The 24342-nt window shown below is 42.0% G+C and overlaps 1 protein-coding gene and 1 long non-coding RNA gene across 6 annotated transcripts in view; both read right to left on the bottom strand.

Moving 5' to 3' along the window:
• The window catches only part of LOC131901736 (STAM-binding protein-like), a 43322-nt gene extending 35960 nt beyond the window's left edge, over positions 1-7362 (bottom strand). The window contains exons 1-2 of the mRNA XM_059252818.1: positions 7062-7362; positions 3842-4002 (exon numbers count right to left, since the gene is read on the bottom strand). The gene's annotated coding sequence lies outside the window, so the exon portion shown is untranslated. The remainder of the gene's footprint in view (positions 1-3841; positions 4003-7061) is intronic.
• A 1220-nt stretch (positions 7363-8582) lies between these two features.
• LOC131901748 (uncharacterized) lies at positions 8583-16357 on the bottom strand. Of its 5 annotated transcripts, XR_009376869.1 has the most exons (6): positions 15612-16357; positions 12999-13076; positions 11284-12885; positions 10796-10857; positions 10589-10707; positions 8583-8699 (listed from the first exon to the last, which is right to left on the bottom strand). It is a non-coding gene; the product is annotated as an uncharacterized LOC131901748 (long non-coding RNA). The 5 variants fall into 5 exon arrangements; XR_009376866.1 differs by having other exon boundaries at positions 11284-13076; XR_009376867.1 differs by lacking the exon at positions 15612-16357 and having other exon boundaries at positions 12999-13267.
• Between the last annotated feature and the right edge of the window lie 7985 nt (positions 16358-24342).

Here is a 24342-nt window from a genome sequence, read left to right as displayed (position 1 = left end):
AAAGTTCAGGTCAGTTAGAGACGGAGATGGGAAGACCTGGGGAAGACAACCAAGGGGATGGTGATCCTTTGGCTCACACGGCAAAAGCCAAACATCTGTTTTATCTGGGACATTGTATTTAGGAGGTTATTTGTACAGTAATTAGCATTACCTTGTTTGATATTACACTAGTACATCAAGTTAAAAAAATTACCTGACCTTGAAAATAAGCAAAATTACTAAGGAAATGATTACCTTCAAGTTTTGTGATGTACTGAAGGCATCACTGAGTTTACTCCTTTATCACTCAAAACTGAACACTTCTGTGATTCCTGACTTCATAAAATCCTGGGTACAATTTACTCTAAGAAGTCTGCCATTGCACTTGTAATAAATATTTATCATGTATTTATCTACATATGAGTATCTTCATAAAATATCTTCTAAGAATTAAATGTGATAGTTTTCAAGCACCTAACTTATTTAGAAGGTTTTACTTCAAGAAAACTTCTGTTTCATGTATCCATACATTGTATATGTGCATATTTTCTGTATTATACATAATGTGTATATATAAATATATATATTTATATATATTTATTATATATATATTTATATATATATCTATTTCTTCAGCATATAGTTACAGCACACAAGTGCTTATGCATAAATTTTTAAAAGATTTATTTAATTTTAATTATGTGTATGCTTATGTGTCTGTGTTGTTACCTGCCCTTGAGTGCAGTGCCCATAGAGGCCAGAAGAGGGCATCAGATCTCCTGGAGCTAGAGTGGCAAGAAGCTGTGAGTTCCTAAGAAGGAAACTGAACTCAGGTCTTCTGTGTATGCTCTTGTCCATTCAGACATCTCCCTGGCCCAGGAGAATATTTTTCAAGAAACAAAATGCTAACAAAAAGAATAAGAAAGACATAAAGAAAAAATATCAAAATATTGAGAAAATGTATTTCTACTACAAATAGGTACCAGACAGGGTGAGAAGAATTAGTGATATTTTAGGCCTGCTATTAGGTGCTTGAAAACTATCATATTTAATTCTCAGAAGACATTTTGTGAAGATACTCAACTGTAAAAAAAATACATGATAAATATTTATCACGAGTGCATTGGCAGACTTCTTTGAGTAAATTGTATCTAAGATTTTATGAAGTCAGGAATCACAGAGGTATTTTACAGTCTCCTGTAACTCCAGCTCCAGAGGATACCATATCACTGGCTTCCATGGACACCTGTAGTATTCACTAGTATGTAGAGCATATACACACCTACAGGCAAATACACATAAAATAAATCTTTTTTAAAGACTAGCTTGCTCCTTTTTAAAGGATCTTCAAGTACAAACTGTGGGGACATGGGGGCTCTGTCTAACTCACTTGCACTGGATATAGCAGTCAGATTGTTTGGGATTGCTGCTGTTCTTACTGTTATAATAACGAAATGCCTAAGGCAACCTGACTCTGTATAGTAAAGAGGGTAATTTTTTCACCAAAGTTTGGAGGCTGAAGTTCCAAGACTGGGGATTCCTATTTGTTTTGGCCTCTGGTGAAGTTTAAGATCACACAGCATGGAAACATATAAGAAGAAGACATCTCATGAGAAATAGGAAGCCAGCAAGTGGCTGAGGGTAGGGGTTGACTTGTAACAACAGCTCATTCTGACCATCTCTTCTGACTGTAGCTCCTGAGGACTGCAGGAGTTTATAGTTGCTTTTGCCTTTTAAACATCTTCTCCCTTCAGTGTTTCCACAGGATCGCCACATTCAACCCATATACAAACTATCACATCAATAAATGGATAAAATAAGTTTCTAGCCCAATGGAATATATTTACACATGAACTGGAACAAGCTGGTTAAAAATATATAAGGAAAATAGGCTTAATGCCAGTTGAATATGTTTCTGATTGACACAGAGAATGTGATAATTGTAAGAAGTAATGCATGAAATGTGATCAACACAGTTGTCATTACAGTGAAGACCTGAACAAAGTGAGGCAGAACTCAGAGAAATATCTCAGACATGAACATCCAAGAGAAATATACAGTTAGCATGGATGTTGGCACATTCAGGAAATAAAATAGTAAAGCCTAGGGGTGAGGAATATAGCTCAACAGTAGAGTATTTAGAACGCATGAGATATATGAGGTCTATCAGTACATCATCAGTACAGCAAATATGTATATACTAATATATGTGTACATTAGTATATATGCACATGTATTAGTGGCCTTTATAAACTGGATCAGGAAAGGAAATAGATATCCTGGTTGCAGCTCAGTGAAGCCCACTTTGACTTCTGACCTACAGATATGTAAGATGAAAACAAGATGTGTGATGCCACCAAGAATGTGGACATCTGTTATAAAGTCATAGAGAACAATATAGGAAGATAAATATATAGAAAGTCGGTATGGTTATGTCCATGTAAACTGGTATGTCATTTTTCTCATATTCTACTTGACAACATCAAAACGACAGTGGCAATATAAAGCTACTTACTATATATGATACAACTTATACACACACATGCACACACACATGCATTCATGCACCTTTCTATAGGTGAGTACATATGATGTATATTACAAAAATTGCATGAATTACAGACATCTAATGGGATACTCACATAATAATAATACTTGAAAGTAATAACTAGACTAACGCTATAAAACATTATTCAGTGTAATTGCTGCTCAGATAGAATCACTGTCGATTATCTAAGTGATGTTGGCAAGGGATTCACCCAACTGCAACTACATTTAAAAATTGATTTAGCCGGGCAGTGGTGGCACACGCCTTTAATCCCAGAACTCAGGAGGTAGAGCCAGGCAGATCTCTGTGAGTTCGAGGCCAGCCTGGGCTGCCAAGTGAGTTCCAGGAAAGGCGCAAAGCTACACAGAGAAACCCTGTCTCAAAAAAACAAAAAAAAATGATTTTTAAAAAAAGCATGGACTCCAGTGAAAGTCTAGAGTGATAGTTTAGTTCAGTAGATCTCTATGATGGAAACATTGTCTTCACCACTACCCACCAGCAAGCCTTGCATAGTAAACAAGGCAGCCTCAACAACTAAGGCTGCTCCATAATGACTGGCTTTGGAGAGGCTTGCAGCCCCTCTTTCACAGGGTACTATTCTTCAGCCACTCAGCTCAGTGCTCCTGTGCCTCTTGCTGTAAGCACACTCCCACAGAAAGTGACTGTGAGATTGTTGCTTTATCAGCTCATCTGATGCTCTCTTACCAAGTACTAACACTCTAAAATTAAATTAGTTAGGCTCCAGTTTTTTGTTGTAATTTTTGCTAACTCTAGTTGGCTCACTGTTGCTTTGGTTTGTACTGATTACTCTGAGTCTAGAGTCCAAACAGAGTACTTCTTCACTAACTCTGTCTTTCTGTTAAGAGGACACCTCTCCATCCTAGGAAGCAATTCTGCATCTTCCCTGGGCATGAGTAGGGTGTCAATGTGGTAATTGGTAATTACCAGTGTGTGGATGCATGCCAGGTGTGCTCTGCTTATATCTTAATTCTGTCTCTACTGTGGCTGCTTACTCTGCTCTGATGTGCAGATTTATATCAATTTCATCTAGGGTTAGAGCAAAGAGATTCCCAAGGAAGACTGAAGGAAAGAGAGGAATATGTGAGTACATTTGCTTTCCCAGATCCTTGGTGTCTAACTAATGAATGAATGAATGAATGAATGAATGAACAAATGAATAAGTGATGTTTTCAGCTATGGTAAGTTGTATAATCATTTAGCTTCTCTTGTCCTTTTAGTTGTGAGCCAGAGCCATTAACAGCTGAGCCAACTTTCCACCCCACAGCATCTGTGAAGAGCTAGAACAGCACTTACTTCATCTCATGAGTCTGTCGTGAGGAATAAGTGAATTAGCACGCAGAGACTGGAATATTGCTAGTCATATTTTAGCACATGAAACAGCAGCTCTCTATAGTGTCCATATTCTCAACTGCAGCACAAGTCTGTCTATCCAACACACATTTCTCCAGATTTTCCTGAAATAAAATTTAAGCCAAAGACCAAGGATGTAAAAAGCTCATCTTAATTCTGCATAATTCTGAGGCATTTAGTCATCTAACTGTGGTTACTGTACAGTCAGCTTTATGCAGCACAGACCCTGGCTGGTGACAGGGGCAGAGACTGATTGACATAAGTGACATTCAGACATGCCACAGTACCTATCACTGCATCAGACCTCTCTGAATTGTGCAGTTACAGTGTCTTATGCCTTGGGAGTCTGCCACTGACATACATTCAGATGTCTGTCCCAGGCAGCAGGAGTCCTTAGGAGTCCAGATCTGAACAACCACCCACTGACCCTGAGCAGTTCCAGCTGCAGATGTACCACAGCAAGATGGGCTTGTGTCCAAGGTTCATGGCTCTCTGAATGTGCTCCGTCAGTCATTCTTAGGCTACAGTGTCTCATGGATCAAAAGCCATTATACTGAAACCAGTGAAACTAAAAGCCACCCAAAACACAAAAACAAATGAGAATTGAAACAAATATCTTCTGATAGTGACAATTAGCCTATTTTCTTACTGTCTGGAAAGTAATGAACAAAATTCAAATCACCAATTCTTATCCTCTAGGTTTTCCCTGCATCATATGGGGAATAAACACACACTGGATTTCCTTTGATCTAAAATTACTACTTTTTATCCATTTTAATATTTTTTAAAAATTATGCACGACATTTTAATGTGATAATGCTCATTTTCATTTCTGAGAAAAGCCTGTTAATAAATCAATGCTGCATTTATAATCGTTGCTAGCATTTCAGATTTAAAATTAGAAGAAGAAAAGCTGATGCTAATTATAACACACTATGAGGGATCAAATGAAAGTCTTCTTGGGTATTTTCAGGTTATAAACCCAGCAAGAGACATCTTCAAATTGTAGAACTCCTGGGATTTTAAAATGTACACATTGATTTGCACACACACACACACACACACACACACACACCAAGAAGTAGACACACACACACACACACACACCAAGAAGTAGACACACACACACACACACACACACACACACACACACACACACCAAGAAGTAGACACACACCACATGTTCTCAAACCACTTTTGCTACTGACACCATCCCCAAATCCTCATGTGGAATATGCATGCCTTTGACCATTGTGACCTTGAGGAGAATAGAAACTAGAGTAAGAAGCCCCGACTACTTTGAATTTGCAGCATGTGAGGACATTGAGAAGTATGGTTAGGTGAGACCTCTAAAGGTTTCTTAGTAAGAGACACCAAAGACATAGCCGAAGGTTTGAAAATTTGTTTCTGTTTTTTGTTTGTTTGTTTGTTTGTTTTCCCTACAATCTTTGGCCAAAACTTGAGTTCCAGTGAGAAACGAGTCGGATTTCTGAGAACTCTCAAGAATGTACTACTTGACTCTGATTCTTCCTGTGGACCTAATTTCCCAGGCTAAGAAGTAATGATAATGTGGCCTTATATCAGGAAGCAGGAGATGGAGCATTAGGGAGAAGTAAGTGAACATTTGTTCAGTCACATGAACCTGTTTGTTTCAGGATAACAACATTCATAGTTAGCTTCACCTACTTGCACATCCTAATCACCCACAAAGACTCAACTTCTCAATACCACCAAAGTGAACTGTTAAGTTTACACATGACCTTCTGTGCAGACCACAGCATGTAGCACATGGGGTGTCTCACACACACACACACACACACACACATTCTTCTCATTGAGTCATTAAAAAAGAAGTTGGTTTGCTTGATGCTCTTCAAAGGGAAATGATGAGATCCCAAACACAAATCACATGCCTGTGTGGTTGATGTCCTACTTTTGCCACCTCGAAACTCTTAAAATGTTTCTCTGAATTTGCAGCTTTCCACCTGATGATGGTGGTAAAGGGTTATGCACACCTTGTCGCTACTTCCTGCTACTGGAGTCTGCATGTATCATCTATGATGCTCTGAGCATCAGATTAGGCAGGTCTATGAGGCCAGTGACCCCAAAGGTCAAGTTGGGAATTACATGTTCTCAGTCTGTTTTGGACGGTTAAACTATTCTAACTCAGAAAACAAGAACCAACTAACCCCATTGTATTTATTGTTCTTCACTTGATATTACTGTAGTAGCCAACGGATATTGTAGAAATAGATACAGAGAAGGAAGAAGGAAAGAGTAGATAACCAGGGCTCGTATCTCCTCCAGCAACCAAAAAGTAAAAGAAATCATTAGGTTAAAATGGTGCAATTCTACTGTTGTATAAAAAAACACATATGAATACATATCTACATGTATATTTATATTTATATACATATAAAAGGTATATAGACACTATATGTAATGAAAAGCAATGTATATAAGCTCCTAATGCATGTTGTGTAATTTCAGTGATTTCACATACATCTTGGATTTTCTAATTTAAAAGTAACAGCTAAGTGTCTTAATTATTAAAATAGGAAAGATTTAATTTAAAGCATTTAAAACTAATACTACACAATGCAAAAGTTGATGACAAATAAAAACTGGTATTTTTGCTTACTTTAAATACTTGTAAGTGGTAACTAAATGCTAAAAAGAGAGAGAAGTAAGAAAAGTTGGCTCTTTCTTGTTTGCTTGCTTTTGTTTTGTTTTTGTTGAAGAGATAGGGCCTCTGTGATCCAGGCTGGCCTCAACCCTGTAAGATTCCTGCTGCCAATTCTACTGATACAGTTACAGACATACGTCCATCTGCCTAGCAAGAAAAAGCTTTCTAATTTAGCACAACTAACACACTTTCTTCCCTCTTGATGGGCTCAACACCTAGCATTATCATTTTTTTACTATGCCCTGTAATTATTTTTAACGATATTTAATTTATTGTTTTTAAATTTCTTACATTAATTCAATGTACCTTGATCACATCCACCTCCTCCCTACCTCCAGCTTTCTCCAACACCCCTCACCCATGCATTGCATCTCCTCTTTTGGTTCACTCAGAATAGAATACATGGTTAATGTAAAAGAAAAAACATAAGAATGCCAGGAGAGAAGCAGAAAATATTTAGAAATTCTAATAATTTACTTGCTGGCTTGGATGTCTCTGGTTTCTCTGCCTCCAACACACCCTCACTCATAGTCCTTCTGTCTATTACATCATCTTGTCTACCAGCCACTGATACTCACTAGGCACATAGGTTCCATGTCTTCTTTCAGAGGTCTTCATGTCTATCATTACTAAGTAGGTCCCAGGATTGAAGAGATACCCTAAAACAACAGCCTATTCACTCTGTCAAACCCATTGCTGATAACTTGCATCTGAATTTTGGAGTGGAGATCTGCTGGAAGCAGGCTGAGCAGTGAGTGACATCTATGTCTTCTATACACTTAGCTCTTTTAGTATAAGAGTAGTCTATGAAATCAGCAAACACACTCTATGCCCATTTGCTGCATCTAGAAATAAGGAATCACCACAGTCAACTATCACAAATGAGTGTCATTGGTCCTAGAAGGCAACTGTAGAAATGACATGAGTTTGGACGTCATCCATGAGTTACCATCAAGATTGTTCTTTTTAGGTAAGTTAAATATTCTCTGAGTACACTTCTTCCTTAATGGGGTGTAGAAAATCTCATAGAACAAAGTCCTCCACTCAAAAGCAAAACACATTGTATTTACTATCTCAACATTTTTCACCATAAGGGCTATTGACATGAACCAGGCCCCCTTTTCACCTGTATCCATCTAGGATTCTGAGTAATGCGCAGTTGATGAAAAGACTTGAGCCCTATCCAGATTCTTTCTGCAATGTCTGATGGCTCCAGCAGCCACACTAATCTGCAGAAGCGAGAGTGGTGGTTACGATAAAGCCAGCCAGCCTGACCTGATGTCACCAGGGAACTGAGTGCAAGAGCCGATGCATGGTGTCAATAGGGATGAAAGCTACTCCAGACTGGGGCTGTTCCAGAATCTGAGCATTGCTCTGCTGCTGCACTAAGCCCTGATTGGTTCTTTGTCCCTCTCAGACTCTGGGAGCTTCCTGATAATCTCTGAGTAAATGTTCAGTTTACATTTGCTGGGACTCTCTCTGATGCTTCAGCTCATAACCCAATTGAAGCGTCGTTAACGTGTGTGTTCAGATCCCAGGAGGTCTTGACAAATGGTGTAGAAACAAATAATAACTCATTTCTGAGAATGTTTCTATACTCTTCTTGGAAAGGCCAACCAAATATTATTGATGACAGTGTTCTGGAGGAAGAATGATGGATGGTTATTTTATATTGTGTTTGAGAAATGACTACTGCATCTCAATATGCCAGATTAGCTACAAAGGGATGTTAGCTTAAGGGGAAGAATGTCCTTTGCTTTATGTCTGTGTGGATTTGGAAAAAAATATCTGTGTGCTGTAGCATCATGATTCCTGAAAGACGTTTAAAAGAGCCAGTTCGCATTCATTGAGACTCTCAGGAAAGGCTATTTGATTTGATTTGATTGTATGAAGTACAGTGTCTTAGCTACTTTGGGCTGCTGTAAGAAAATGTCTTATACTAAGCAATTTATAAAGAAGAGAAATTCATTGCTCATTATTCTGGAGGCTGAGACTTGCCTTTCCTCGTGCGTAGCATCATCTCTGTATAGACAGTAGAATAGAAAAAGGCTCCCTCAAGTTTTCCTGTTAGGATAACACCATTCACAGTTTCATCCACTTGTATGTCTTAATGACCTGTAAATATGACAAAAGTGAAAATTAGGTTCCATGTGCCTTGCTGAGGGATAGAGATGTGCAGACCACACTGCACAGCACACTGGGATGTCCTTCCTATACATATTCTTGTCATGCCAGCTACTGGGCAAGAATGAACTGCTTGGCTGATGCAATTCAAGAACAATCATGAGATCTTATATTTGAAGCCAACAGAGGCCAGTAGCCTTTTTCCCAACAGAAACCTGTGCATGTAATATAAGACACAGATAAACGGGAACAGAAAGGATACTGGCATTTAACAAGGACTCCACACAGCTCTCAAAAAGTCTGCTTTGGTGGAAGATTTACTACAAAAGCATCAGCTTTAAGTTCCTTGGCCTTTGCAAGGAGTTTGCTTAGCTTTCTTGCTTGACCTTCACTGTGGCATTGACTCCTCTTCCAGAAGGTTCTCTGAGATCTGGGGAGATGTTTATTGTTAGAGTCAAGAGCACCCCTTGGACTTTATATGGTGCTACTTTCCTTTTGCTTTAAAAAATGAGATTTATGTGAGTTAGTGCTGGGAGCCATCCCCGGCAGTGGATGGGTCCTGCAGAGGATGTAAGGAGTCGGTGGTGAAAGAAGTGAGCCAGGCCATGGTGGTCGGGAGAATCTTGTAGCCTGACTGACTAGAAGCCAGAGTGTTTCTGTATTTATACAGAATTTAGTTAGCAGGGATACATTCATGATGTTCCAAAACATAGATCATATCATTTTTGGTTTTGGACATGTGTTTCACTTCCTTTTGCTCATCTTTTAGTCATCATTAATAAACTATGACAGAACAGAGTTATCATTTCCAATCATTTTCCCTCAAGTTTTGACATCATTAATAAACAGAGTTATCATTTTTACTCATTAACCCCATAACCCAATTTTTGAGAATCTAGAGGCATATGACAGCCTGTGCTCAGGCTGGTTGTTTTGACTGCTTCAAGGACACTAGACCAAAACAAAATCTTCAACCTCCCTGGGCATTTTGCCATGTCCCAAGCAGTGTATTATTAACTCTTAGTGGTCAGAATGCCCAGGAAAAATCCTCAGGCTAAAGCTGCTGCAGTTATTATTCAAATCCTGGCATAATACAATCAATATTCATATTCATATCCTTATAGAATTTGTCTATATGTCTAATCTTGGCATTCTGTTGTTCCTTGGTCATATGACATTATAGTGGCTCTACATGAGCTAACTTCTAAGAGAGGAAGGTCCTGACATCTCGTACTTTTATCATCTTTCCACTCCATACTTTACTTATCAATAGGTCTCTATGTAGGGCAGAGTTGTATGCCACGTAATTGTCTGAATGTACAGTGGGAAGAGGCTTATAATCTGAACTGTGGCCATCTCCTCTATCCCACCGGATCTTGTTGACCTTTTTGAATTTACTTTGTTTTGAATATCTTGTTCCAGTGTAAGTATAGGGACAAATGTTTCAAGAATGTCTCATAGCCTCATGAAGAGACCTCTGGCTTCTTCTTTATGTGTCACAATCTCCAAGGCATAAGGAAGACCTTCAAGTAGATAAGGATATCTCCCTCAAAGTGAGGGGGGGATAGTATGTTCAGGACTTTCCTGGGTAAGCTTAGAAGCAGCATTTCTGGGAAAAGGCATAAATGATTCATAAGAAATTTTCCATCCATCCAATATCCTCAAATTGTACAAATATTAAAAGTGCCCCAAGTATGTAACAGGTAGAGATGAGAACCAAAGGTGGCATGGCAGCCATCATGTGGCTCAGCTCTGCTGGATCTTTGTCAAGCAGCTGTGCTGGCTTTATGACTTCTGCCATTCCATTCAGATATGGCTGTGCCAAGTTAGAATGACTCTCTGTCCTTAGCCACCTGCACTCTTTTCCCTTTTGCACTTACAATCTCCACTTCCTCTAATTCAGTTCTTTATTGCTATCAGTCCACCAGCTGGTGTCTTATCTCTTTCCAAGGAACAAAGAGGGGCACTGGGTTCCACAATTATCAGCAAGGGGATTTCACTGAAAGGAAAGAAATTTTCAACTAAAATAGATCTTAAAAGTAGAAGGAGATGCTGTATCATTGAATAGAAATTCTTAAAACTCTTACCATTACTTAAGAATGTTAGGCATCAATGTAATGCATCGTATCTTCCCATAGATCAGCCACATCTAGAAATAAAACAGTTTGCAGTTTCTCTCCTTAGGGTCTTGATATCTCAGACACATCTCTAGGCATTAGAGTTTGAGAGGACAGAATTCCACACTGGGAGGTAGAACAAAATTAAAAGGGCTTCTTTTCATATGCCTTTCCATTTTTACTAGGACTGGCAATCTTTCTCAAAATCTAAGAACACATCCCTCATTATAGATCCTTCTTCTGGAAAGATCACTGCTTCATGTCCTGGTGTTGAACCCCTCATACCTGAAAAAAAAATCTGTATTTCATGAGCAAGACATAATGTGTTAGTTGTCTTTCAGGAAAACAGTCTGACTTCTAGCAAGACAGATATGAATGGTTTGTTTTTCTTATGAGAAAGCCAGAGTGGTAAAATCAGACACTTGGAAACAACTGAAATGATGGGAAACAGGGCTTACTTTTTTGTGACTAATGGCCTAAATTGTGGAATTCACTCCAGTACCATGAAAACACCTCTTCCTCCTGTGTTTCTTCATATTCAGGCCATGACAGGAGGCAGGGCTGAGGACAGCAGCTGCAGAGGGAGATGAGACATTGCCATGAAGAGGGGGAATCACATCCATGGAGTTTTTTTCCTTCCAGATCTTTAGATCACAACAGGTAAATGGTGAGCACCACATGCAGAGACAGATGAGTGGGAGGCAACTATAACCCTTCCTGTTTGTGAGACACTGCCCTGAAGAGTCTGTGAAGACATGGCCCACAGTGATAAATGTCTGAGAAGAAGAAAGAGGGATTCAATTAGAAACAGTTCAGATTGCATTATAAAAGAAAATACTGTTAGCTGAGGAGGGACCTGCTGAAAGAGGAGGCTAGATAGAAGTCTGAGATGGTATTCCTAGGACAGGAATACCTCAGTTATAAATAATATCCATGACCATTGTGTAACTGTACCTCATTTTCATTATCCATTTTTCAATTACTTTGCTGTTAAAAGAAATAACATCATGAAATTTGCAAGCAAATGGATGGAACTAGGAAAAGTCATCCAGAGTGTGGTAACTCAGACCCCGAAAGATAAGCGTGGTATGTAGTCACTTATAAGTGGATATTAGCTGTAAAGTAAAAAATAACCATGCTACAATCCACAGCTCCAGAGAGGCTAGGTAACAAGGAGGAAACAATAGGAGGTGAATAGATCTCCCTGGAAAGGGGGAAAGGAATAGATTTTGTGGGTAGACTGGGGGAAGGTGGGATGGGAACGGGAGGGAACAGGTGGGGGAGTGCAGAGAGAGAGGACTGTGAGAAATGCATGGAAGTGAGGGGCATATCGGGAATGCGGCAGAACCCTAGTGCAATGGGAACTCCCAGGAATCTACAGGAGTGAAAACTCCTAGTAATGGGGGTTAGAGTCTGAACCTGCCATCTTCTGTAACTAGGCAAGGCTTCCAGTGGAGGGACTGGGACACCAACATGTAGATGTAACCAACCATCTTATTAAAATAAGAAACACAGAACCAATGCAAAGAAGAAAGCCAAGAGATCAGAGCTAAGAGCCTTACCCGCCTGCTGCAGCTAGCCTCTTCAGCCAAGAGACCTCTCCGAAAGAGACCTACTTCCTGTCTGTTTGTCTTTATATAGACTTTCTGTTCTGTCTTCTCATTGGTTGTAAAACCAACCACATGACTGCCTCGTCACTGTCTGTTGGCTGTATCCTTGAATACACAGAGATCTACCTAGCTCTGCCTACCAAGTTCTGGGATTAAAGGCATGCACCACCACCGCCCAGCTTTTTCTATGGCTCTAATAGCTCTGACCCCCGGGCAACTTTATTTATTAACATACGATTAAAAATCACATTTCAGTACAAATAAAATACCACCATACCAACACAGCCACAAAATCCTTCCACCTACAATTTTTCCTACCTGCAAGATGTGCTGGAGTAAAGGTGGCACAGAACATGTGGGAGTGTGAAACCAATGACTAGTCCAGCCTGAGACCCACACCACAAAAGAACGCCCATGTTTGACACTGTCTGGAGGGCCAGGAACCAGGGTCTGGATAGCCAAAAAACTAGAATAGAGTCAAACAGTTCCTGGGGATGGGGAAGTCAATGAAATGATTCCTTATGATACTCTGATATACTTGTAGAGGATAGCATAGTTATTACCAGAGAAGCTTCATTCAACAACTGATGGGAGCAGATGCAGAGACCCACAATCAAGCATTAGACGGAGCTCGGGGAATCCTGCAGAAGAGGGGAAGGATTGTAGGAGCCAGAAGGGTCAAGGATACCACAAGAAAATGGCCAACAGAATCAATTAACCAGGGCTCATAGAGGCACACAGAGATTGAACCAACAATCCGGGAGCCTGTATGAGTCTGACCTATGTCCTCTGCATACATGTTATGGTTATGCATTTGGATGTTCTTGTGGGACACCTAAGAGTGGGAACGAGGGCTGTCTGTCACTGTTTTGCCTGCTTTTGGGACTCTTTCCCTCCTACTAGGTTGCCTTGTATGAGCCTTAATATGAGGGGATGTGCCTAGTCTCATTGCTACATATGTCATGTTTGGTTGATAACCCTGGGAGGCCTGCCCTTTTCTGAAGAGAAACAGAGGAGGAATGTGGATCTGGGGGAGAGGGGAGGGATCTGGGAGGAGAAGAGGGAAGGGAAACTGCAGTTGGGATGTAATATATGAGAGAAGAATGATTAAAAAATGGGGAAAAAATCTATGACCTTATAATTAAGTATGTGTGCAAATGAGGATGTTTGAGTGGAATCAAACCCTAACGCCTAACAGTATTAACTTCTTTGTGATCTTTGGTTCTTTCATCTTATTATCTGTTTCCTGTTTCAAAATAACCAAATCAAGCCTTATTATAAGTACTCAGGGCTATATGAGTTGAAGATGTACTTTTCATTTCTAAAACAGTATGTTAGAGAAAACAATGTGTCCCACAGTACACATTACACTCTGGGACAGTAAAAGATTTCTGCCCCCCTCCCCCAGGAGTCTAGACATATGAAGCCAGAAAATAAGGGTAAATCACTCAATAAATAAATACTGCTTCTATTCAAAGGATAACACAAAAAGACTAGATAAAAGTCAGATGAAACACTGCCTGAAGAGTTGTTCCTGAGAGGGAAAGCAGAAGCAATGGGAACTTTATTTTTAAATTATCTATCATCTATGTATCTATTTTCATATAATCATAGTCTCCTTATTTATTACTACATACAAGGCAAACACATTCAGGTTAGCCCCACCATGCCTTATGTGTCCTTACAGTTCCACTTATAACAACTATAATTTCCCTAGATCTTTCCATTTTACTGAATTATGAGTTCATCTCAAACATGTAACACTCTTATTACTCCTAGATTTTTGTGTCCAACACAAAAGATGTGTCAGAAAGAAGAAGCAGACTGAACTGCTTATAAGAGGAATTATACTGACTGGTCCTTCTACTAAGAGGTCAGTAAATGGTTGGGGCACACACAATCAATCAATCAATCAATCAATCAATCAATAAATAAACAAACAATCCAGACGATTGAGAAGAGCAATTCTATGACATACACCCAGTCTAACGGAGTCAGGAAGTGCAAGGCTCACATATAAAGCCTGCTGCAAGTCAGTTGCAAGGCTCACATATAAAGCCTGCTGCTAGTCAGTTCAGTGCAGGGTGTTCTATTAGACAGTGTGTGTGTGTGTGTGTGTGTGTGTGTGTGTGTGTGTGTGTGTGTGTGTGTGTGTATGTTTGAGGCTCCACAGGCCAGAAGAATCTCTAAAGAGGATCACAGTTCTGAAATGGTCCTAAAGAGATCCCTGCTCAAAATTATTTCTCCAAGTAATACATGTCACTTTTTAAGAGATAAAATTTGAAGTGGCTAACTACTACTAGAACTACCATCACCAAACTTTTTTACAATGCCATATTACAATCATCAAAATAATAAGGTTCTAATATTCACAGAGCATTACAATACTACCACACCATTGTTTTTACCCCATAGCACTAATTCACAAGTAGTCATCACTATTGCAATGTTATACAGAAATAAATACAACTGGTGTATTTACTTTCTGTAACTGAATTCATATCACCCAACTTTTATCTCAGAGTCACATGCCCTGTGTCAAATTCATGGATGCCTTGTCATTTATATCCAGCCATGCTCCCTTGCTTTCCCAACTTCTATATGTGCTCTCCTTTGGCCATTATCATCTTATATTTGTAAAGTTATCATTTTCTGAAAATTTTAATTTGAATTGCTCATTGTAGATTTTTCACTCTAGAATGCAGGATGCAAGTTCTTTGAGGACAGAGGGGTCGTTTGCTAAATGTACTACTGCCCAGCCAGAGAATAAAGCACTGTGATAGACAAGAGGTCCCAGTGAATGAACAACTGAATGGTTTCATTGTTAATCTGTTGATAGATGAGAATTCAGAGACTCCAGACTTCAGTAGACTGCACACTCATGTTGATTCTGCCATATTTCATGCAAAGCTTCCTACATCACAATCATGGACCTCTTCTCACACAGCACCAAACTCTCAGTTACTGAGAATTCTTGTCTAATCAGATCAAACCCAGCACTCCAGGTGAGAGGGAATTGACAGTAACCTTCTACTCTCAGCATCCAATCCCATCCCAATTGCCAGCCCTCTGTAGCATGAATCTTAACAGTTCTTATTAATAAGATCAAACCCGAGGCCAGTTATGGGGTGAACACTGGAAGATCAGAGAGACAGAACAAGCCACAGCTACCTCACCTTGCCAACTTCTCGGCTGGTCTTGTTTCCTCAGACTGGAAGCCTCTGTGTCCTCATATCCGAATGGCTCTCAGCTGAACTGTGCTGCTCAAAACCTAAAAGCTTAACTAGCCAAATGCTTAACCAACCAAATGCTTAACCAGCCAAATGCTTCTTGTTTCTGGTCTTCACGCCTTATATATTTTTCCTTTCTACCATCACTCCCTGGGATTAAAGGCTGCTTTCTGGGATTAAAGGCATGTGTCACCATGCTTGGCCATTTTCAATGTGGCCTTGAACTCACAGAGATCCAGAGGGATTTCTACCTCTGGAGTGCTAGGATTAAAGGTGTGTGTGCCACCACTTTCTAGCCTTTGTATCTATTGGCTGTCTGTTCTCTGACCCCAGATAAATTTATTAGGGTACACAATATTTTGGGGAACACAATACCACCACAGCCCTCTTTTTCTTTCTTTTTTTTAAGACTCATTCTAGCTGCTGAACAGAAAGAGCTTTAAAGTGGGCAAGAATGAAAGGCAGATGTCCAGTTCTGAGACTACCTATCCCAAGTTATCTCACTTCCAACAGCATGTAAAAACATGGAGTATAGTGCTTAAAACGGTAAGCAGTTGTTAAATAGAAACAAAGCCATAATATACCGAAGACTAGGCAAGGCCCCACAGTTTTAACAGTTATCTAAACTATGTAGACAACCACTAAAATGTTCAAATTTGCTTACTGAAAAGTGAGGAGAGACTTCCAGAACACCACAATGAGGAGTTACATTTGGAATTTACATACCATTGTCCCCTTCCATCAGGCTTATGTCATTCAGATACATAATGTTGGTGAAGGCCACCCTCCTCCTCTCCAGCTCCAGACAGAGTGTCAGATATCCAGGCCAGAAACTTAAAGGGAACAAAGTTGATAAAAGGAGTAAGTCTGAGACTCGGCTCTTTATCTATTACGTGTGTCTCAAAGGAGGAGTAAAGGCCAAGAGTAGAGCGTGCATGTTCACAAACTACAGTCACCTAACACACACTGACAACCACGCATCGTGTACACTGCACACAGAGACAGACACGGCAGGAAAGCTCGGGGCACTGCACTGCTCACGGAGTGCACTGCACACAGAGACAGACAGGAAAGCTCGGGGCACTGCACTGCTCACGGAGTGCACTGCACACAGAGACAGACAGGAAAGCTCGGGACACTGCACTGCTCACAGAGTGTACTGCACACAGAGACAGACACGGCAGGAAAGCTCAGGGCACTGCACTGCTTACAGAGTGCACTGCACACAGAGACAGACACAGCAGTAAAGCTCAGGACACTGCACTGCTCACATAGTGCACTGCACACAGAGACAGACATGGCAGGAAAGCCCGGGACACTGCAATGCTCATGGAGTGCACTGCATATAGAGACAGACATGGCAGGAAAGCTCGGGACACTGCAATGCTCACAGAGTGCACTGCACACAGAGACAAACAGGAAAGCTTGGGACACTGCACTGCTCACAGAGTGCACTGCACACAGAGACAGACACAGCAGGAAAGCCCGGGACACTGCACTGCTCACGGAGATCACTGCACACAGAGACAGACCTGGCAGTAAAGCTTGGGACACTGCACTGCTCACGGAGTGCACTGCACACAGAGACAGGCAGGAAAGCTCGGGGCACTGCACTGCTCACAGAGTGCACTGCACACAGAGGCAGACAGGAAAACTCGGGGCACTGCACTGCTTATGGAGTGCACTGCACACAGAGACAGTAAAGCTGGGGCACTGCACTGCTCACGGAGTGCACTGCACACAGAGACAGGCAAGAAAGCTCTGGACACTGCACTGCTCACGGAGATCACTGCACACAGAGACAGACAGGAAAGCTCGGGACACAGCACTGCTCACGGAGTGCACTGCACACAGAGACAGACAGGAAAGCTCGGGGCACTGCACTGCTCACGGAGTGCACTGCACACAGAGACAGACAGGAAAGCTCGGGACACTGCACTGCTCACAGAGTGCACTGCACACAGAGACAGACAGGAAAGCTCGGGGCACTGCACTGCTCACAGAGTGTACTGCACACAGAGACAGACACGGCAGGAAAGCCCGGGACACTGCACTGCTCACGGAGTGCACTGCACACAGAGACAGACAGGAAAGCTCGGGGCAATGCACTGCTCACGGAGTGCACTGCACACAGAGACAGACAGGAAAGCTCGGGACACTGCACTGCTCACAGAGTGCACTGCACACAGAGACAGACACGGCAGGAAAGCTCAGGACACTGCACTGCTCACATAGTGCACTGCACACAGAGACAGACATGGCAGGAAAGCCCGGGACACTGCAATGCTCATGGAGTGCACTGCATATAGAGACAGACATGGCAGGAAAGCTCGGGACACTGCAATGCTCACAGAGTGCACTGCACACAGAGACAAACAGGAAAGCTTGGGACACTGCACTGCTCACAGAGTGCACTGCACACAGAGACAGACACAGCAGGAAAGCCCGGGACACTGCACTGCTCACGGAGATCACTGCACACAGAGACAGACCTGGCAGTAAAGCTTGGGACACTGCACTGCTCACGGAGTGCACTGCACACAGAGACAGGCAGGAAAGCTCGGGACACTGCACTGCTCACGGAGTGCACTGCACACAGAGACAGGCAGGAAAGCTTGGGACACTGCACTGCTCACAGAGTTCCAGCTGTTGCTCTGGGGAGCTTGCCTCTCAGCAATGACCACAAGGCAGAAAAGTGCCACACTGAGTAACAGACTGAAAGGGAAGGGAAGGCCAGAAATGGTGGCATGCTGGTGAGCCGGGATACAGACCACCCTCAACCAGGAAGAGCGTGCAGGTAGATTGTACACCAGAGTTCTCACAATCAGACTGTGGGAGTCCTGACCAGCAACAACTTTAAGACGTTGTTAGGCAATGGAGGGCTTTGTGAATAAAAAGAACAATGAACTGAGAAATAAACAGCGGGTCTAGGCACTGTTTCTGGTTCTGTCACTTATTAGCAGCCTAGTATGGTTATGCCTATCTGGTTTCCACGGCTGTTAAATTATTGCTCTCCCTAATCTAATCCAAATCTAAAATTCTACATATCTAGTCATTTCAAGGAGTATGTTATCTAAGAATGTTCAATAAGTATTTTTACACCGATTTATTTGCATAAGCAAAACTAGAGAGAAGAACTGTACACACTTACTCTTAATCGGGGGCACCTGGATTTGGCCAGCACTCCCATGAATATGTCAGGAGCCTTAAATTCTTGGAGAAATAAAGCCACATCCTACAAACAAAAATGATTAGCAATTTAGATGCTGCATACTGCTCAAGCTCCAGAGCTCAGACAACCCTAAAAGTTTAATTTCCTGCTTGCTTCCTTTCATTCACAAGGGGGAAAATCAAAGGTCAGGAACAGTGTCAAAAAGACACAGTAAGCCAGGAAGTGGTGGTGCACACCTTTAATCCCATAAGCACATGGGAAGCAGAGACAGGTGATCTCTGTTAAGTCTTAGGCCTGCCTGGTCTACAGAGTGAGTTCCAGAACAGCCAGGACTACACAGAGAAACCTTGTCTTGAAAAATACAAAACAAAAAACCCAACCAAATAAAAAGACAAACGTACCAGAAGAGCCTTCGTGGTACTCGGTCCCAAGACAGTAGAACAAATCCATAAACAAATCTAACCCTGACTGAGACACACCAGAGAACAGCCCTCCTTTTATTCTGCACCGAATACATCTTTTCTGTCCACCCAGAATTCTCATTAAGTTATCCAAACACATTTGCCGACTGCCAGATTTAAGTTAGAAGCTGGGGGTGAGAAAGGGGAATGGGGAAGGAGTCAACTCCTAAATCCTACCCTGTAAGAACCTAAAACTGAGATAAGTGCTACTGAGTTACGTCCAATATCGGGACTTGGGTTTCCAAAATCCTTAAAAAAAAAAAAAAATTAAGTGCGCGTGCGCGTGCGGGGGGGCGGGGGATGGTAATTAACAGAAAAAAAATTCTGTTCACAAAGTAACTACAGTAGCCTGGAACTTTCTCCCTGGAGATTTTGTTCCACCCATATCACCTAGAGGGGCACACCACACAGATGAACCTAGAGTGGACATGTGACCCCAAAGAGATGGCTCTCACCTAGGAATGTAAGGTACAAAAGCTAAATCTGTTAGCTGTGGGGTATGCCAATTATAAAACACACACTACATAATGAAGTTTTAGTCGATGATGACTACATATATATGTATGTCGGTGGCCCCATGAAATTATACTGCCTAGTGATGTCATAGCTATCTTAGTTCACATTTATGTTAAATACACTATGCTGTCCATAGGATGAAACTGCATATATGTTCAAGGCACAATTTTGACATTAATAGCTCCTGGGACTTCATACCCTGAACCACAAACTGGAATGACTATAGTCCCTTGAACAGTGAAGGAATGAATCTTTTTAAAACCTCTTCACTCTTGAGTCTTTTCAGAATTTCACTTCCATCCTCATACCTCATCCATGGACATATCCCCGACTCTGCAAATTTCATTCTCCACTTCTTCAGCAAGCTCCATCTGCTGCTCATCATCATCTGAGTCGGACTTGTCACTTTCAAGTGTGACAATCTTCAGAAACATAAAGAAAAAAAAGATCAGTTAAAAAACTCAGAGTTCTCCAAGTAATATTATCACTTAGAAGTCTCCAAGAGAGTATCCCTGAAGCATTTCCTCTGACAAAATAGTTTCTAAAACCTAGAGCCTTGGATAGATCTACACGTTCTATATTCTTGGAGTAAACAGTGTCTGTAGGCAACAGAAAAACACAGGAATGAAATGTCAACGATAAACTTGCGCTTTCAAACAGTTTAGAATTAGTGTAGAAAAGACAAGGAAACTGAGTCACAATAGAGAAGGCGGACTTAGCTGAACTGGTGAAGAGCTATGGGAGGAAAAACGAAGGACCAATGACCTGTTCCTGGGAGAAGAAAGACATTTCTCTTAAAAGAAGAAAGTGAACTCTCATGGAAGGGCAGGACTCTGTCCTGGGAATGAGATGAGCATTCAGAGGTGCGTTCAAGAGTTCAGAAAGCACCGCACACGTCTGGAGATAGCCAACAGACTGCTGGTGACGGAACACAACGGTAAGTAAAAGGAGGCTGAAGGGGTGCGACCAGCCTTGGAGCCCCAGTTAAGAAACAGAAAGCGCTCTCTCTCTCTCTCTCTCTCTCTCTCTCTCTCTCTCTCTCTCTCTCTCTCTCTCTCTCTCTCTCTTAATGTAAAGCTGTTCTGTCTGCATGTAGTCTCCATAGTCTGTCTGGTGATTGCAGAAGATGGAAGTGGGCGTGGGATCCCCTGGAACTGGAATTACAGACGGTTTTGAATCACCCTGTGGGTGCTGGAAACTGAACTCTGGTCTTTTGTAAGAGCAGCCAGTGTTCTTAAGTGCCGAACCACCCACCCCTCCAGAATTCTGTCTCCAGACCCTGAGAGAGAATGATTAGTCTATCGCCTCTCCAGGAATCAAGTTTTCTCTTATGAGCAACAAAAGTATTCTTTAAGCCCGGCGGTGGTGGCACAAGCCTTTGATCCCAGCACTCGGGAGGCAGAGGCAGGCGATCTCTGTGAGTTCGAGGCCAGCCTGGTCTACAGAGTGAGTTCCAGGAAAGGTGCAAAGCTGTTACACAGAGAAACCCTGTCTCGAAAAACATATATATATATATATATATATATATATATATATATATATATATATATATATATATATATATATATATATATATCCCTTAAAAGTAATGAAAAGGAAAACTGTTTTGACCACTATGTAGAAAATGGCTCCAAAAAATAACAAAACCAAAAACAGGAGTTGGCGGTATGGAAGGCAGTATACAGAAAAATCTGACAGTTCCTGTAAACCAAACACATTTCAAGCACTCTACTGTCATTATAATCTCAGTCTACATAAAAACTTGTGTACGACAATACTGGTTATCCTATTTTATACAAAGTGTGAAAGAAACCGAGGCTCTGGGTTAACTAGCACGCTTCCAGCATGGGATGAGCTCGTGTCTCGGAGATCAGCGCTGTCTGACTCCAAACTATGCACTCCGCTGTGACAAGAGCCGATGAAACGGGAATGGCAGAGTCTCGACTTCAGAAGTGACAATGGGGCTGGAAAGCAAAATCCCAGTGAAGTATGTGCGTGGCGGTGCTCTGGGAAGTTAGGAATTGGCACCGCGAACCTCCAGCATCCCATCCACTCCCTTGGTTCCGAGGGCGCCTGCGCGAGTCTCCCCACCTGGATGAGCCCGCTGAGGACGCTGAAGAGCCAGTGCTTGCTGTAGACCGTGCTCCCAATGCAGTCTCCCCCGGCCAGGTCCTCCTCGTCCTCCTGATCGCAGCTAGGCGGCGGAGGCGACGGGTTATGGTCCACGCTGGCACGCGGGAGCCACGCCGGAAGCCCGGAGGAGGCGAGAGGACGTGCCAGAGAGCCCGACGCACCCAGCGCGGCCCGCACAGCGCCCCTGCCGTCAGATTCCTGCAGAACGGGTGGGAATCTTCCCCCAAAGTGTCCACCCAGGACCAGGCGTGAGCATGGACGAATGCACACATCAGCATTACCTTTGTCTGGACCGAAGAGGGGAAGGGCAGAGGAAAAAAAAAAGAGAGAGGAGGAAGAGGAGGATGGAGATGCTTGGACGTGGGACTTCAATACAAGCTGATTCTGGATGAAGAACCGAATATATAAAACAAAACTTTTACGTCTAGAAGAAACTGTAAAGAACATTTTATGACCACAGAGATAGGGAGGGTTTTCTTAAAATACACAGGAGCCTAATGTGAGAAACTGCCACATTTCTCAGACTGGGGAGATGGTTCAGCGGTTAAAAGCACTCACTGGTCTAACAGAGGATCCGGTTCCTGTTCCAGCATCCACATGGCAGCTCACACCCCTCTGTAGCTCCTCTTCCCCGGGGGATCCGATGCTGCCTTCGGGCCTCTGCCGGCACCAGACATGCACAGACACACATACAGGCGAAACACATAAAAAAATAATTGCTACATTTCTATCATTCTGCATAAGGCTCAGCTGGACATGGTAGCTCACACCTGTGACCTCAGCACCTGAGAGGCTGAGGAAGGGCGTTGTCACAAATTTAAGGCAGTCTGTGCTTCACAACGAGACACTGTCTAATGATGATATGTACATCTTCAAATTGGGGAAAAATCAGTCTATAAATAACATAGGCTCAGGATCAAGAATAACAAAATCTTATAACTAATAAATCAGTAAGAAAGAGACAACTCATTAAGAAAACAGACAGAACATAGAAATAGGCAATTCACAAAGGAGGAGGCAAAACTGAGGGGACTGTTAAAAGGATCTCCAAGTCCGGTTTATGTAAAATGCATGAAAGTCGGGGACAGAGCTCAGTGGAAGAGCACACGGTGCCAACTATGCCTGAGGCCCTGGGTTCAGTCCCCATTCACAAAGATACGTACATTCCATGGAGATATAAATTTAGATCAGTGTAAGTTACCACTTTGCATCCCCACAACTGAAATCTGACCACTCCGAGTATAAACAGGATGGCGGAGAGCGGAGAATTCCACACACTGAAGAGAGACTTCACCTGAGCACAGCTACTTGATTTCAAGAATGGTGACCTATTTTTTAAGGTTTGAAATGTGTCCTACCTGCACATTTTTAAAGACACAGACAAGGCTAGGACAAAAGGAAAACTACGAGAGGCCATTATACAGACCAAATATTGGCACTGTTTCGTGAAACCTTTGTTTCTGTTGCACACAAAATGCCAAGTGTTTCACAGAGCTTCTGTCTTGTTACACACACACCACACATACACACCACACATCACACACACTCACCACATACACCACACACACACATACATCACACACCACACACACACACATATACCACACACACACACACATATACCACACACTACACACACACACACACACACACACACACACACACACACCCCGTGCAGGAGGAGGGGTGTATTTAAGGTACATGTTAAGATATGTCAGCCCTTCATTGGTGGTTGATTTATACATTACATCATCTTACATTTCAGCATCCACTTGTGGGTTTTTTTTTCTTTGTTTGACTCTTTGTTTGAACAGGGTCAAGCTACATAGCCCAGGCTAGCCTGCTACTCACCATCCTCAGGCCACCACCTCCAGCAGCTAGGATTGTAGGCACGTGCCATCATGCCCGGCAACTCCAGGTGAAGTTTTGTTTTGGGTTTTGTGAGTTTTGAATTCTTTTATCTGTGAGTCATACTGCTACACTGATGTTTGCATACATGCTTTGTGAATTTTGTTTTCTCTTAGAATCCCAGGGGCAGGAAATTGGATTAATTGTGACTGTAGTTTATGGTATCTTCTGATTTGTCATTACCCAACCAAGCTTTCCTGGTCCTTCTCTCTCTCAGAATTACTATCTATAACCAGAAAGTAGTTATTCTTTTCTCTCTTTTTTCCAAACACTCCTTTCTGTTGTCCTTGAATGAAAGCACAGGTCAATTCATGCTTCTCTGGTTACTCATAGGAAATCAACAACCTTGCATGATTTTAAACCATGAAGCTTGAAGACTTAGTTGAATTAACCATGAGGACTGCAGACCTTGGGACCACATAATGATTGGGATTTCCTGCTCACTTAGAGTGCGTTTTCTCCCCTTTCCTAATTCAGCTCATGCTGA

This window comes from Peromyscus eremicus, unplaced genomic scaffold (assembly GCF_949786415.1).
Source record: "Peromyscus eremicus unplaced genomic scaffold, PerEre_H2_v1 PerEre#2#unplaced_269, whole genome shotgun sequence".
Lineage (NCBI taxonomy): Eukaryota > Metazoa > Chordata > Mammalia > Rodentia > Cricetidae > Peromyscus > Peromyscus eremicus.
This window is presented reverse-complemented; position numbering and strand designations above follow the sequence as displayed.